Genomic DNA, 18,022 nt, shown 5'->3' with positions numbered 1-18,022 from the left:
AAACTCCCCAAAACTTTTTTGAAACTTCCAAAATTAATACAAATCTCCTGGAACTGAGAAATTCAAGGTGGGTGTTTTTCAAGGGGAGATAAATACAGCATGCCTGGCTTCCCATTTTGCATGGGTACGTGCATTTACATACACAAATATTTCCTGGAAGCTTCCTCAATCTTTTATTTATTTACAGTAAATGTTTATTGCATATGCCCTTTTCAGAGGCAATGTTCTCTTCCAAATCTTTTTTGGATGTAAAACTGCAGATTAATATTCTGTTTTATTAGCACAGCTGTGACCATGGGTAAGTCAGATATAGTATACAGGTCCTTTTTTCTTGCTATTAAGAAAAAAACCTCTATCTACTAATTTATTTTTTTTTCATTACAATATCCTTGGTGAAGCTCTAAGAAGCACTTTTACTCAAACAAAGGAATTTTAAAATAACCATTTCTTTTACTGATGAGGGCAAGTCCAGTAAGAATGCTGTGTTAAAACTTGTTTCACATGACAAATATCACAAATAGTGTGGGGATCTCTTAAATGATGCAGTGAAATTGTTGGTTCTCTCCAGGGAGGGGAAAAAAATAGACAGTGTAATATTGTCCTGGTCCTTTTGAAACTATGCAGATTGAATACATTGATTAGTAACTATAAGCAGTAATTCCTGAAAATGAGTGTTGTGCCCCTCTAGCTTTCTGAATGTGTGCTGCTATCTGATGGAGAGAGAAAAAAAAAATATATATATATATATATATATTATTGACGATAATCAGCGGAAATTAATTCTGTGTATTCAGCAAAAAGAATATTCACCATATTGTGGGATGTGCCTGCTTCGGTGCCATGTACCATAGGCCAATGCTGTGTCTCTATAACAGTTCCTTTATTTCCGAGCTTATCCTACAGACTGTGAGTGGTGTCTTTTGAAGAAAACAGTTATTAGACCATCTGATTAGTGTTAATACCATCAGTCCAATTTTGCATATTACTAAAACCACGGTGGACTGAAGTGAATAATGTCCACTTGTTAGAGGTTAATGCAGCTGACATGATGATAATTATCCTAATATGTTCTCATCAGATTAACATTACTATGTTAGTTGCATTAAATAGACCTATAAAGATCAATACGAAAAGCTTAATGAACGTTATATTGCTGCCACATTGCATGGTAGTACAGTGTAAGAATTCATCTGTTCTTAGTAATACAAATATATCGTCTCTTTTCTTACAGTAGTACATTGATTGGATTGGTTGGAGATGCCATGTTGTCTCTAATATTGTAAATTTTAAAGAAAAGACTAAAAAGATTGATTAATATACCAATATTGACTCATTTATTGTATTCTTGCCTAGAAGAGGGAGTAGAGTATTACTGACATCCCTTACAGTTTTTTTTGTTTGTTTGTTTTTGGTTTTGTTTCTAGAGCACTTGTCAAATTAGTTAGTTTCCTCATAATTTATTTGGAACAGTGCACTGAAAAATATTTTAAAACCTTGGTACAAGAGCATATAAACAAAAGTCCAAGAGATGATTAAAGAGCACAGAGCTCAGTTTCAAAATGTTTTCTCATATCCAGGGCCTAAGAATTTTCAGTAGGATATGAGAAATTTTAAAGTAATTTACCTTTTCTCCAAATAAAAAATAATAATAATTAAAAACACACACACACACACATAACATCATTGTGCAGTTTCTGCTGCCTGTATTTGTAATGGCAGTGCAAATGGGCAAAAAGACCTAATATACTTTACTCCTCTCTGATATAATCCTCAATAGCTAAGCACAGCATAACCCAAAGTAAGTTTATTATAAGTAAATCAAAATAGACTTTCCTGTCTGTCAAAGGAAGATCTGTCTTGAAACTGTAAATTCTTTTTCTGAAGTCTTCTCTTTTAAATCTTACACCCTAAAAAGCAGTTGTCTCTTAATATAAATTGTGTTCCTAGTGTATAAACAATATAGTTCAATAGTGAAGTATTTTTAAAATGTGATTTAAGAAACAATCCAAACTACAGTGGCACATAATTCATCACAACTTTCCAAAGTTGTCTAGTAGTCCCCTATGGGGAGGGAATCTTTGTGCAACAGAATTTCTTCACTTCTTAAAAAAACTTTTTTTTCATGCCTTTTTCCTTACTTCTGTACTGTAAAACTTGACATCTGTTCCCTGGCTGTCTTCTTAACTCTGGAGTTTTGTATGCAGACACAGGGAAATTCCATTCCAGGTGCCCCCTCATACATAGTTCACTTTATTTAATTTGTTTCTGCAATTTCACTGATAGGAAAAAAAAAAAAAAAAAAAAGGAATTAAAAAAAAGTTCTGTCTGAAGTCATTAGTTTTCCATCAAGAGTAACACAGAATCATTATATTGTCTATAGCTTGTGACAACTCTAGATTTGGTCACCATTGCACTGCAATATCAGCATGCATATTACATTTTCATGTAAAACAAGAATGGGTATTTGCCTGGAATATTTAATTCATTAACAAGATAACAATAACACATTAAAAATACAATAGCAAAAGTGCTGTGCGAGCCTTCATGAAAACTAAGATTTTAAATGATTGGTCTTCATTTATCTTCCTTTCATTTCATTTTTAAAAGCAACATAATAATTTATAGCAGCTACCTGAAGTAAATTTGGCATTTAAAATACTCTGAATATTTATTTTTTTATAATGAGGTATACTTAACAATCCATTTTTTTTAGCTTTTCTGAGAGCACAACTGTGAAAAGAAAATGAGGAAACGTGTACAAACATTTCATTGACTTGATAAACCTTAAGAGTACAGAGGTAAATGTTCAGCAAAGTTAAATGTCTTTTTACTCCTTAGTACACATCACTCCATACTTTTCTCTCTCATTCACCACTCTGTAGCTGTGTCTGTGCCTCTGCAAGCAGCACTTTCCTGGCACACACACATGCTACCAAGATGCAGCATTATCCACTTCTGTAAACTTGTCTAGCTCCATTGATTTTAGTAGCACAAGGCAGATCTACACCATCTGATGAGCTGACCCTTAGAGTCTTACCTTTTTTCATTGCTGCATGCCAGACAATTTTTCTTTGCACAGTTGTGTTTTGACAGTACAGTCTGAGTGACTTAACCAAAAAAAAAAAAAAAAAAAACAAACAAAAAAAACCTAATTGCTTCAATTTCAGGCCTAAGGAATCTTTAATACGAGAACGTTTATTAGAAAACAGTTTTAAAAGTTTATCACAGTCCAGAATCCTTCCTGTTATTAACAACTCACACTACCAAAATGATAGTCCTTCCTCCCATATTGCAACACATAAACTTAATTACCATTTGACATGAAAATGAAAAAGTTGAATTTGTCAGGGTTACGTGGTAATGTGCTAATGACAGTAAAGTAAGTATAAAGGTATGTTCCAGTGTTCGTCATTTGGTTTGTTTGTTTGTTTTGATTTTTTTTTATTCCAGATTACAAACAGTGGCTACTAATATTGTTATAATTTGAAGATGTGACACTGTCTTCCTAATGCAGTGGAAACACAGCATTTATAAGATCTGGGGTTCAAAAACTATAGCAGTCCTAACAGGAAAAAAAATGTACAAGACTCAGTCCCACTGCTGAGTTCCATTCAGAGTGCAATCTGGACAGTGAGGTGGGCTGGCTTCTTAAAATTTTCTCTAACTTTCCTCTTAGTTCATATAGTCATTCTGCTATTCCATCATCCAGTGATTACACAGGATACATGAGCAAGGAATTGACTCATCTGATATTTTTGGTTAGACCACTCCACAAATATATTAAATTTGTGAACTGACATATAGAACCCTATGATTAATTTATTGGGCCACACTGAATATGGATAAATTAGAATATAGGTCCTCAGCTCAGGTTAGGTTAAATATTGTGACTAATTCATTATATCAGAAGGAAATAGATCCCAGTTTTAGTGTGTGTAAAGAAATGGTCTCTTATATTGTAGTCTATCACTATTTTTTGTGTGAAAACAAGTTAGAAAATTTGGCCTTAATGAAGACCCAAGCTAACAATCACAGTCATGAAACATTTTCTGGCCACTCAAAGCTGCATAGAAAAAGACAGAAGTCTTTAGATATAAGTGCTCAGTATTTAAAAACACCGGGAGGGAGACAAATATCTTGTTTAATGATCCTTTGGGAGCCAACATATTCATATTATGATCACATAAATCTCTTTTCTGGTTTCTTTACCTGATCCTTTGGCACCCTAAGTATTGCACAACAGCTATCATTTTCTCATCAGCATCTCAGAAGATGCCACAAATTCACCACATAATTTGTCTCAGATCTGTAATAGATTTGGAACTCATCCTGTTTAAAAATTAAAGGACAATGAACTCGATTTTTTCTTTTGACTTAATAGAAGGCACTTTTCAAAGGTTTTTTTTATGCCTTTTTGACCAGACAAATTAGCCATTATATCTTCTTAAACAATTCATTAGTTACTAATGGCTGCAGTGACATCTGCTGATGACAGTGAAGCTGATCAAGTAATGCTTTCAGTGCTTCTAAATTCATCCACTCATAAATTCCCAGGCTTGCAAAGAGCATAGAGGAACAGGCAGAGATTTACTCTGGAACAATTATTTATATAACCAAAGTCGAAACCTCTAACTGTTCTACCATGACTTGAATCCAGTAGTATACAAACATGAGCTCTGTGGCCAGCAGCTAAAGGAGAAAGCTGTAGAGAATGTAATTTTTATTGGTCACTTACCTTTACATCCTCCACTGATATTTGAGATATTTGAAATATAGAGTGACTACTTTTGCCATTACAATATTTTGATATTGATAGCCCAGAAAAGGGCACAGTCTGGACTTAACAAAAGCACCCACATCACTATGGACAGTGTGATAAACCAGTCAAAGTGTGTGTACATGGTCATAAAATAGCCCTACCATGATAGGCCTGGTCTCTGCTGCAGTCACAGGTCTGGGCAGTAATGTCACATTCATACAAGCTGTTTCCCTGTCACTGGTGACAGATCTGCTAAGAAATAGGCATTAACAATTATTATTTTTTAGAGCTCCAAGCCATGGAACCATCTTACCTTTTACCTTTACATGCAGGACCATCTGTGAGGTTACTGAAAATGATCCAGAAAAAAGTACTGGAAGGTGAGAGAAGATATTTTTTCATAACATGTAAATGTGTATTTGCATTTAAAAGCAATAGGACCCTCCTGTTCCTGTGTTTCCCAAGTTTACAAACTTTACCATTCCTCTAATAGAGTTTGTGGGTTTTTTTGTTGTTTTTTTTTTGTTTGTTTGTTTGTTTGTTTGTTTTGTTGTTGCTGTTGTTGTTTTGTTTGGTTTGGTTTGTGTTTTTTTTTTAATTTTATTTAATTTTGTTTTGTTTTGTTTTTCTTTCTTCCTCTGACAGTAACAGGGAAAAGTATGTTTAGTTTCCCTTCACATCAAGCTGGTGAACTTACGTTTCAAGAAAGAACTTAGATGTATTGAAATCATCTTTTTTGCTGCAATTAACCAACTGGCAGAAGGACTATAGATATATCACAGGCACATACAGAGAATTTCTGAACATCCTGAAAGAATAGCATGTAGTTTTCCTTGTCCAACAAAGGCACAATGGACCTGATTTATCTTTTAGAACTATCTAAGGAAATACACTGAATCTGGGTTTATTTATACTGAGATTACTTCCTAGTGGTAAAATACATTAATGTGCCCTTAAATTGATGGTTAATTGACCTTAAAATGATGGATAAAATGGCTTTAGTGACTTATGTGAATAAAGAGAATCCAGTATATTTTGGCAACTTCTTATTCCAGAAACATTTTATTTTATTTTACTTTATATGAACAGTTTAATTTGCATGCTGAACACCAAGAATTTTCTCACATATTAATAAAGGGATGAAAACCAAGTGAAATTACAGGCACAGATCTAGACATCTGTCCTGCAGAAGCAGAACATGTTGCTTGCATGCAGTTTAGCAAATCATACTTATCTTCTATAAACTAAGCCTCATGCCTAAGTGTCTGTGACCTCAGTGATTTCGTTCTCCTTATAAAGCCATTAACACTTCAAATGATTCATAATTTGCTAAATCTGAATACAGAAATGTTAGAAATAATTCAACTTATTTTTATTTTATTTTGTTTTATTGAAATAAAAAATGCCAGTGCTCAAGTCCAATACCTACATTAAGCAAATCCTAGGTGAAAGATTTTAATAAAACCCTGTTTTAACATTCCCAGGGATAATTTCTTCTTTCCTTGAAAGTAATTAAAAAAACAAAAAAAAACAAAAAAAAACAAAAAACAAACAAACAAAAAAAAACAACGGTTGTTTTCAGATAGAAATTCATGAGCATTCTGGCATTTTTAATGTTTTTAAACTTTTTTCAACCTGTGCAAATTCTCATGAAATAGAAAAACATTTCTTATTCATCTGAATTATAGAGTATTCATAGGATAATTCCATTCAGAAAATGATGGAAAACACAGCAAGCGACCTCAGAGAATCACTCAGCATACTGAATTTCCTCTTGATATAGCAGAGAGCAATTAGATTTTTAGAAGAAAGAAAATATCTATTACCTGTTCGTACTGTTAATGGTCACATCCACAATCCAATACATTTAAACAGTTCCAAGTGATTTAATAATTGCCATTCTCTTACAAAAATAGCAATTTTCTCATACCCTTACAATATGGAAGTAGTTTTCTAGTGTGAATGTCTGCATCTGCAATTATTCATATTCAGTGACTTGAATTTTTATAAAAGGTTTTTCTGGCAAATCAGTTTAACTCAGTTTGTAATCCTACTTTGTAATTTAAAAAATTGAATGAATGTTTCTAGAAGCCTTCTTCAGACTCCATTTATAGCATGGGAACCATAAGGGGACTGATTTCCCATCCCACTGAATATAGTAGTAGATTTTTACTTGGATTAAACTCTTCGTGAAAATAGTTCTTGTATGGAATAGCCTTCAAAAAGGAGCGAGTGCCACAAAGCCCTGGAACAACATATTACAAGCACAACAGTGTTTCCAAACTACCACTTCTCTGTGCTTTCTTCTTCTTTATAGTTGACCACAGCTAGGACAATACCACGTAACTTAGCTCCACTAAAGCCAATTTTGTATTTTATTTCCATATTTTAAGAAAAAGACACTGTGTTATCCTGTTTGTAGCTCAAATACAGACATAGAACCAAATCTTTAATTGCATACACAGTTATTGCATTGCTCATAAAACATTTTTTTACAGAAATCTTTATTCATGTGGATTTTAGTACAGCCACATAATACAGTTCACTTAAAGAAAGAAAGCAAAAGTACATTTTTTTTAATATCTGTGTGAGTGTCAGAAAATCAGCTTTCTTAATGATGATGAAAGAAATATATGATATATACCCTATTCACTTCAATTTGTTCACTATTCAAATAATTCTTTTCTTGTCCTATTTTTGTCCTGGTTAACTCATTTTAAAATTCAATAGTCTCATTTTGTCTAAAAATCACACTCATCTTTCTCTCAGTTTTGACTTCCCAATCCCACATTTTACTTGTGAACTATGGATACTATTATGTGTTCAGTGTTGCAACTTCTGTACCAATAAAAATCTGGATCAGAAACAGCTTCTGATCTCTCTCCCAAGGACAGTAATGCTTGATTAAATTCTCTATATGCCTTGCTGAAATGTCACTTGGGATATGATTGCCCAGTGTTCTCTGCCCAAGTGCATTGCAAGACCACCATTTGGCTCAGTAAAATTCCTGCATGGGAGGAGGCTCTTAGTTTGCCTACACAGCAGTATTTATGTCTGTTTAAGGGCAAAATCATTCTGTTAGATTAGTGCAGTGATCTAGACAGATGGACAGAGCCAGTGGTACCAAGGCAGTCTCCATCTCAGTGCAGTCCCTAAGGCCCTCAATAGCTGAGCAAGGTCAAAACAGCAAACTGAAACTGTGTCAGGATCAGGTTTAAAGCTATCCCTGAGGCACATACTTCATCCATCTCTCCCATCCACAGAAAAAGTGGGTGAAACTCGTATAAGAGGTTCCTGAGGGATGCTTGGGAAAAAGGGAGCACATGTAAGAAAAGAGCTTTTGTTTTTGTGTTTCTGAAGGTTGAAGTATTTCTGTATTTCCTATGTTATAAAAGAAGATAAAAAATGCTTAGTGTAACATTAAAGTTAATCATATTTTTCCTTTTGATTCTATTGAGCTTTGCAATATTTCTGTAATACCCTAAGTAGCACAGTATGGAATGTTTGATTATATTTTAAGATCACAGTGTTTACTGTATTTTTTACAAACACTCAGCTGTTGCATTCATATTTTTATGTCTATATCTCGTACCACACTAATTATCTCATAACACATGTAGTAATTTGGAACAGTTCTTGGTCCTGTGCTATTTAAGATAAAGAAAAAAGAGAGAAGAAACAACAAAATTGTGGCAAGTAAGGAGAACATGTCACTGTTGCAGAGTGACCTGGATCATTTGCATGGGCATAAGCAACAATATGTATTCCAGTATGTGCAAATGCATCTCTTAGGGAAATGTTTTTGTCTTATCTCCTGGCTGTATGACCACCATCATCTTTAAATGATGAAACATTAGAACTAAAGTTAGACTATAATTAACATTCACATTTGATCAGAAATGAATGGCAGAAAAACAAGTTAAATTTTTTTTAATAATCTTGAGTATCCACGGAAAACAGAAATCTGGTAAAGAACTGCTCAGTCAAGTTGTTAAAATACCTGAAAAAGTAAGAGAAAAGATTTTAGATGTTTTTATGCATCTTTACTAGCAAGAGTACTTAGCTTACCAATGGCTGTGATGTAGTATTGTTCTAATAGTTTGCAAGTAGATCATTTTACAAAAAATTAGGTACTATTTCAGACACAAATTAAGAGAAGTCCTGCAGCCTCCATTTAAAAAAAACAAAAACAAAAACATTTGATTCTCTTACAGCATGAATTTTACAGTCTAAATCTTAAATCTTCTCATTGTAATCAACATCAACATGAAGTGCTCCATACACTCTGTTAGGCACAAGAAGAGGAAACATGGCTTGCCAAAGCTTGCACTAAAATGTTTCTTTCAAAGGGAAGCTTTTATAAACTTCCATTCAAAACAAGCAAGCAACTAAAAAACAAATAAACAACAAACACTAAAATTCTCAACTGGTATAAATTGGCCTGTTGACTTTATTGGAGCTCTACCAAATTATATGTACAGATAATTTGGCTTGTGAATCTTAAACTGTGGGATAAAACAGGAACTCTCAAAAGGTAGAGGTAAACAAAATAATTTTTAGACAGTAATTAGTCTTCTAAACTTCAAGAACCTTAATGAGCTGCAAGCAACTGAGCTTCCTTTATTTCAATGCACTGCTCCTCATGTTTCATGCTACTTTATTAGATTAGCTTGCAAATTAGCTTACATTAATGAAAAATGATTAAACTTAAACCAATGGAAATTAAATGGCTTAACTGTAAAGGCATTTGAAATTGCTTTTAAAATTAACAATAGGTTTTATTCACTGATCTTTCCATGCTTAAAGTTTAGCATCAGCTCCTTTATATGAATGAATCATGCCTACAAAGCAGCTAAGGGTGCCTTTGGAAAACATCTTGCCTCTTAACTCCAGGATTTTCTCTGCAAACTCATCATTGTGCAAAGCAGGCTCAGAGGTGCTTAAGCACAGCAGTATAGTGATGGCAAAATGTATATCACTATACTATGACTGACTTGGAGCCAGGCAGCTGACAATTATCTCTGTATATATGATGTGTGCTTGTTTATAATAGTACCTCATCAAAGGCTGGATAATTTCAGAAGAAATTATGCATGTGTATTTTATGTTTGTGTATTTAATGCAATTTGTTTAGTGACATGCTAGAAAAGGCAAACTCTTAACTTTATTTGAATGAGGTGTGTTTGGATCCCTCTAGTAAATTCAATACTGTTTTTTTTTTTTTTCTTTTAAAAATAATGTGCTTTTAGCATGCACCAGAAACATGGCTGAAATTGTTGGTGTTTGTTTTTCTTATATATTTTGATTTTTTTTTCCATTCTATCTTAAGCACATCCACCTGTTACTAGTAAAACATCCCAATTTGCTTAATTTAATTTATGGTATGACAGGACCACACAGTCATTCTTCAATTGATTTATGGGACCCCAATATAAATTTGAAATGGAAGACCTCTGCTGAAAACAGTTAGCTTCCAAAAAACGTAAACCAAAAAGCAAAGTTCCCAAGTCCTACACAGGCACAGCAGACAGGAAACACTGTGCAGTAATGAAGAAGATAGGACACAAGCTGAGAGACCATAAGGACTCTTTGCAGTTGAGGAAACTTTATGGTGGCTTTGTAAACACGGGTATATTTCAACTCAGGTGTCATTTCTTCAACACAGGTGTATTTTTACACTTCCAAAGAAAGAGAAGGGACTGCTGGAACAGCTACAGAAGGACTGGCAGGAAAGAGTAGGCACCACTGGTACTAGTATTTTTTTGGTCCCCAGAGAACCAACACAGCCCTCTAAAGTCCTTCAGAGGTGCTGATGAAATCAGTGGAAACTATATCAAATTATTCTTTCGTAGAGGACTAGGCCTTTGGTGGTCTAAAAAAGGAATTGGATGGTCTAAAAAAGGAATTCAGATTTTAGAAATGCCTTAAGGTGTTTTTCTGCAAGTGAGTGAATTTCATTCAGAGTAAAGCAAACCTATGAACACCAAGTCTTTCATGGTCTAGCATACAAAGAAAGGGTTTACTATTTTGTATTATAATTTACTATTATGTACTCTTTGTAAATAAATGGTCTACAAAGAAAATGCATTTTTAAAAATCTATTATTATTATAGAGTTGCTAAAGCTACAAAAAGTCTTTTGTGTTTTCTTTTGAGGGTAAAGGTCATTTGTTAAGAAATCTCCTGGATGGGATGATGAAGCAAAACCTAAACAAATAAAAAATGAATAAAAATTAAAAAAAAAAAAAAAAAAAAGGAAATCAGATTATAATGGTATCTAATGGGATTCTAAAAAAAGTCCATTGCTCTCAGGTATCATCAGGTAGTGAAATTAAAAGAAAAGCATAGAAACTCAATTATTGTCATAACTCTCTAAAAGGATGTTGTCACAACTAGAAATTTCTTTGGCTCCACAGTTATATTGAAAATTTTAGATTTCCCAAATCATTATAGGTTATTGTGTCTCATAAAATTAATATGTATGTATCAAATGTTTGGCAAACTACACACATCAAAGCCTTCAGAATTTTATTTCATGTTTTTAAAATATACATGATAATGAAATTAAGCAGCTGAACAGAAAGAAGTTACACTAAAAATTGTGCACGTTGTTGGCTTGGTAACTGATACTGCAAGGAAGCAAGAGCTTACGAAAGCCATGAGGCCATCACAGCTTTCCTTATTTTCAGTAGATTAAATTCTCCTTCTACTTAAATCACTAGTCATGCTTCCACTTTCCTGCTTCTCACCACTGGTGTCTTAGGCTGTAGGTAAAGTGGAATGATAATTTAGTGTTGCTTTTACTCCTTTAGGATGAAGTTACATAGCTATTCTTACATATGAAAATTCACAGAATCACAGAATTTCTAGGTTGGAAGAGACCTCAAGATCATCGAGTCCAACCTCTGACCTAACAAGACCCCACTAAACCATATCACTAAGCTCTACATCTAAACGTCTTTTAAAGACCTCCAGGGATGGTGACTCCACCACTTCCCTGGGCAGCCCGTTCCAATGCCTAACAACCCTTTCGGTAAAGAAGTTCTTCCTAAGATCCAACCTAAAACTCCCCTGGCGCAACTTAAGCCCATTCCCCCTCGTCCTGTCACCAGGCACGTGGGAGAACAGACCAACCCCCACCTCGCTACAGCCTCCTTTAATGTACTTAAAATTGTTTATTCAATCTTTTTTCTGAAATTATGCATTGACATTCTGCACAAGATAATTGCATTCCTTGGAAGAATAGTGGCAAAATCTCAAGTATTTTATTTTTTTTTTTAGAACTAATTGGTAACTTTGTCTATAAGTAACTGTTCCAAAATAAATATGAATTTAACTGCAGAATGCAGAATAAAAACAAAATTTCTCTAATAGCTGTAAATGCAGTTTTAATACACACATAGACTGCTGTTCAGTGTTCAAAAAGTCATCTGAAGTTTCCAGAAATACAAGGCAATAACACTGTATGACATTGGATTACCTTGTGTAAAAATACATAATTAGGAGTTGATGTTTGGTCTTCCCTTTGACAAAAATATAAGTTTATCATAAAAACTTTACAAGTACTCGTTATTTAAGCTTTAATATTTTAAATCTGGTCACAAATTTAAAACTTGTTCTGTAAAGCAGACGCTCAAAAAATGATTCAGTTCACTGAAATACTGTTTTTCCACCATATATAGAAAACTTTCTGCCAGCCTTATTAAAAATACAATCAGTGTCTGGCTTCATGACTGAATGCTTCAAAATAAACCACTAGATACAGACCGAACTGTTCACTTGCATAGCAGTTCCACAGTTCTCATTTTGAGAATGTTTTGTCTTCATATAGCTCCTTAAAAAAGCAAAAGTCAATATATGCCACTCTATAGAGCTGTTGGGAGTTTGGGAAATGTTATCCCTATTATACAGATAAAAGTGATAAGGATTACAATTCCCAAAGGAGGGGAATAAGATGCTTAACACCAGATGATACTTAGGTAGCTGAGCATTTCTGTTTGCTCATGGTTTTTAGAAACATGCACTCACTGAAACACATGTACATTCAGTAATAATTGTTGCCTGACTTCAGCTATGAACATAAATGGAAAAACTATATTCTTACCAGGAAAATATAAATGATTAGTTGTAAGTACAGACAGATCTTAAATACGCCTGCATTCAATGAAAGCATGTGAGTTTTCAAGGCTTTATAAAACACCACAAAGATTTTATGAATGCATTTGTAGATTTACCTTTCTAGGTTCTTCTCCTTCATTTGTTTTCCCCTATAAATATGACTGGGCTCATAGTTATCTACTGTTTCACTCAATGCAAACCTTCTTTCCGTGAAACTCTACTGTTTCACTGAAGTCAGGCAACAATTATTACTGAATGTACATGTGTTTCAGTGAGTGCATGTTTCTAAAAAACAATAGATGTCTTCAACTCTGGTTCACTGGCTGTATTCTTGAAATTCAAAGACAGCGGCCAGAAAGAGTTCATTTATCAGACACCTGCAGTCCACAAGTGAACTTCAGTTAGGTGAGTCATGAAGAGGGGGCTGCACTCTCAGACACTAAATTTAAGCTTGAGTTATTTTATCATGTTGCATTACATCCTTTCTTCTGCTGCTTCAATGCATATAATGATTCAGATTTTCCTATCATTTACACTCCCTTAAATGAATATATATACTTACCCACAGGACTGGTTCCTGCAGAAGGTAGCAACCACATCACACCCTTCTCCTGCAGTTCAGCGATACAAGGAGGAGAAAAAGAGAACACTTAAACCTCTTTAAGGGAGCCTCAGCTGGTGCACGGCTGCCTTCATCAACCTTTCTCCCATGCATATGCAGCAACTGGCACAAAAGTTGTGTCACAGATGGAAATGAATCTCACTAAACGATGCTTTGTGTTTTGGCTCTCTTGGTGTATGGACTGTCCATTAGTAGATATAGGCAATTAAATAAATTAGAGGAGCCAGACAGTCCGGGAGAGACTAGCGTCTTCTTTGTAAACATCCCTCCTGGCTGCACACAATAAATCTGTCTGGAAAAGAGACCTTGGCCCATTAGTTTGTGTCCAGATATGTATTCCTTCCTTTTTTCTCTCATGTGAGTTGTATATTTCAAACATGTCCACATGGAAGGGATTATAGTCAAACTTCCTTCTCCTATTTTCCAGAGGTGTTTGGAAAGCTGATGGCAAGAATACCAATCAAGTAGTGTGCGCTTGGAGGACAAAGTGGAGGAGAATCCCAATGTGACGCTGCCGGGGCATGCACACGGACAGCTTGAGCCGGCCAAAGGGAAAGGCTGTAAATCATACTCAGAAGGAGATTGATGATGTTTGTGGAGCATTCTCTCAGGGTGCCAAAGAGGTGTTTGTTCCTGAGGCTTAAGAATTATTTTTGTGGAAGGCTTTTATCATTAAAGTTGATGATGTGCCTACAACCAAGAAAATAAAAGAACGATGCTTGCAACAGCAGAATGATTTGTATTCTTTTGCATGACATAAACTTTCATCATCCATCCTGTTGACAGTTATGATTTGTTAAAGTTTTCTCCAGGGTGTTTATAACAAAGATTTGAATTTATTGTTATGTGATTTGCATCTTTATTTCTACTATGTATGAAATCTGTAGTATTTAGCAGATCTATCTCATAGTTCAGATCTAATTTACGTAGTGGAGACCTCTTAAACATATAGCCTTTGTGTCTAATAAATTCATTAATTGTAAGAGGCTGGTATGTTTTATGAGGTGTTAATTAAAGTTGGTCTCAACATAAGACAACTGGCAAAAACTGGTATGCGGTAGTCCTATTAATTGAACAGCTTAATTTAGAGTTACTTGCATATCACACCATTAATAGTTTTCTATTTTATGGACAATTATTAGGAAATAATAAACAGTGAATAAGTACATAAACAGATAAAGTTAGATATCTGTGCATGATATATACAAACATACAAGTACATGTGTGTGCACATTGTTGATATCTCAGGAATATATTTTTGAATAATTATATTAAGAAAAGAGAACAACTTATCACAAAGTAAATGCTTCTCAGTTGTTCTTACAGATTTCTGGTATCTCATTTTGTGTTGATTTTCTTATGTTAATTATGGCAATTAATAATAATATGGGATTAATATATGGCTAATTGATATCTTCTGAAACAACCACTAGGGAAAGACAGTGTTAGGGTGAAAGACTGCTTTATTATGCAATCAGATAGTCATCATGGTAAATCAAGGTGTTTTTTAACTTGTGTCACACTTATTAAAGAGTTTGCAGGTCTGACTAAAAGTATACAGTATACAGTATAAAACACTTGGAACATGAAGCATGTTCCAGGGTAAGCAACCTCAATAGTATTCACCCATATCCCAATGTTTATATGTGGTATCACATTTAAAATATTCAGTGACATTTAATAACTTGAAACTGCATACAAATCCTAAGTACTTAGGCAACTTATTTCTTCATTACCAACATTTATTAAACTCAAAATGTACAGATAGCTCAACTTTGTGTTTACAAACTCAGAAACCCCACGCTAACCAGATATTGGGTGAAATGGCTGAACAGGAGTTCATAGGAAACTTTCCACTGACAAAGGTGCAAGCAGGATTTTAGCCTGTCATTTTGCATCTCATTGTCTAAACTAACCATACCTTACCCTCCAAAATGTTCTAAATTCTGCAGTACTGAAAAGAAATCTAGCTTTGCAGAAACTTAGCTGCAGATTTGAAACATGATTTTTCTCTTTACTAAAGTTATGTTTTATATTTATAGATTTATATGAAACTGAGTTTTTGAGTATGGTTAGATGAGCATAAATAATAAAGTAAATATATTTTCATAAATCACTGTTTGTAAGATACAATTCATCATCTTATGCATAATAACTGATCATGTGTACACTTCTAGCAGTTGCAGTGCAAACCAAAACAAGTTTACTCAAATCACACTGCCTGGGAAAGAAGGCAAATGCTATCTTATTAAACCAAGCCATATGACTCCCTTGTGCATATCCATATGCACTTTTCCTTAGTACATATAACAATTCTTTGTTGTTACCACTGAAAACTGTCATTCTAAGGACAGGAAAATTATTAGATATATGTTAAAGTAGCAACCCTGAGACAAATATATAATTCTATCACATTCAACATTGTAAAAATATAAAATATCTAAGCTTGATAATGTCTAAGCATGATAGTATAAAGAAATATACACAAACATAATGTATTTAAATGCATCATTAGGTGATTACTCATCTATTTTACACAGGTCTCTTGGTAAGATGAAGATCAAAAATTGCCAAGTGCTTTGAAATAGTTTTGTTTCCTTTTTTTTTTTTTTTTTTTCCTGTGTTTTAGAGAGCATCAGTGGCCAAAGTGATTTAGCAAATTGTTCCTTTCTAGAGCCTGATGATATCTTTTAACATTTTCATAATGTTTAAACACCTGGAGGAGCTGACTATCCTATTTGGTAAAAGTGTGGATTGGTTGAATTGCTGTTGGTTATTTCAATAACTTTGCATCTTCCTATCAGCCTATAATGCATTATAAAAAATGTGAAATATTTAAAAAGGTGAGTCTGACATAATCCCAAAGATCCAGTAAAGCTTCTGTTCACAGGACAGTCATTGAACATACATTATATTCAATTCACTACACTGCATAAGCACCATCAGCTGACTAAGAGGTTTTCCAGGGAAAATTGAAAGCATGGCCAAGAAACATTTTTCTTTATAATACAGTTCAGATTTTCATAAGGATTTGGAAAAAATGAAAATTAATTAGGGAAAATAGTTAAAGCTGAACTTCATTGTAAACAAAATCTTTAGATGGAGTAATGATAAATACTCTACAACGTGCAGTACCGTCTTTTTTATCGGATTCAAGATGTACGGAATTTTTTTCATATGTTCATTTTCAGTTTCAGTGCATTCCATAGCCATTTAGATATTAATAAATCACTTTCAGACTCTACATAGGAACCACAATATTTAAGCTTTTTAAGTTAATTTCCTCTTTAAAAAATAAGGAGATAAGAACAGGAACAATATTTAAGTCCAGTTTTGCTCTTTCAGAGAAATAACTGTCATTTTACTTCTCTGTTCAAATCAAATATTTTCCTGTTAAAAAGGAACCATATTCCTTGGATTCCTAAGAACTCGAATAACCTGAATAACTATTGCTCTTCTCAGATACCAGTTTGACTGCAGGCATGCCAATTTTTTTTTCTTGCCAAGAAAAATCTTTTGTTGGTGGTGTTTGGTTTGGTTTTAGATTTTGTTTTTAATAATATACATGCAGGAGTTATTTTATGAATAGCTGAATTGCATGTATGTCTAGAGAATGTTACACTTTGCTTACCTGCTTGGTGTGTCTGGGTGTGATGACCACAGAAAAAACACAGCAGTTCTCCTGGCCAGCATTTTTATGAGCACCTGTTTCATCTCCAGGATCACAAGTTCAGAGAAAAGAGCAGGATGTCACCCACCCCTTTGTCCACTAATTTTGTGAAACAAAAGCATTTAGCATGTTTCTCTGTTCTGTCCTTATATAATTGAGGCCTCCCTTTCTGATGTCCTATGTCTTCCTATATGTCTTTGGCCTAGCTTTTAAAAGTGTAGACGGGTAACAGGTAATATTTAATGCATTGAAACATGAATTCCATAAAAAGTAAAGAGTGCTTTGAAACTAGGTTTCTGAATCTTTCTATTATTTCTATTTTTTTTTACCAATAGTGGAAAAAAAAATATTTGAAACTTTCTGTCTTCCCTGTGAAGAGTGTTTTCTGTTTCTAACTGCTCATGAGCTTGCTGATTTAACAGATAACTTGAAAAAAATGACCAGTAATTCAGAATTTCAAAAATATTTTCTTTTTAATATGTAATATTTTTACCTATGAAAATCATAAATTATTCAACCAGGTGTCAAAGTGTTTATAAAATATTTGATTCAAAGCTATAGATTACGTGGACATCCCATAATTCTTTATTTCAAACCACAGTTTTAATATTTAACTTCTAATCTGAAAATACTTACTAATAATTAATTTGTCTGGGGTGAAACTTTTCCCCAATTCATATCCTCCATCTGCTTGCACATACTGTGAAATTATAATCAGCTGTAATTTGTGACTGAGACGTGCCAAACATTTCTAAAACAATTTGGAAAGTGGCAGACTAGATTTTTTGCCAACTTGCACTCCATGCAGATGCTACTTGTTCTTCTCACTTTCCTCACCAAAGCTGAGTTTAAAA

General features: G+C 33.9%; 1 long non-coding RNA gene across 5 annotated transcripts in view; it reads left to right on the top strand.

Moving 5' to 3' along the window:
- LOC110352516 (uncharacterized) overlaps positions 1-14,223 on the top strand; it is a 33,273-nt gene extending 19,050 nt beyond the window's left edge. For 2 of the 5 annotated variants that reach the window (XR_011810949.1, XR_005267497.2), the window contains 2 exons: positions 5,092-5,139; positions 13,926-14,223. This is a non-coding gene — a long non-coding RNA (uncharacterized lncRNA). Of the gene's footprint in view, positions 1-5,091; positions 5,140-5,404; positions 5,850-13,925 lie in introns of those variants that run through there. The other 3 variants (XR_011810951.1, XR_011810952.1, XR_011810950.1) reach the window with 2 other exon arrangements.
- The last annotated feature ends 3,799 nt before the right edge of the window (positions 14,224-18,022 follow it).

This window comes from Anas platyrhynchos, chromosome 8 (genome assembly GCF_047663525.1).
Source record: "Anas platyrhynchos isolate ZD024472 breed Pekin duck chromosome 8, IASCAAS_PekinDuck_T2T, whole genome shotgun sequence".
Classification (NCBI taxonomy): Eukaryota; Metazoa; Chordata; class Aves; order Anseriformes; family Anatidae; genus Anas; species Anas platyrhynchos.
This window is presented reverse-complemented; position numbering and strand designations above follow the sequence as displayed.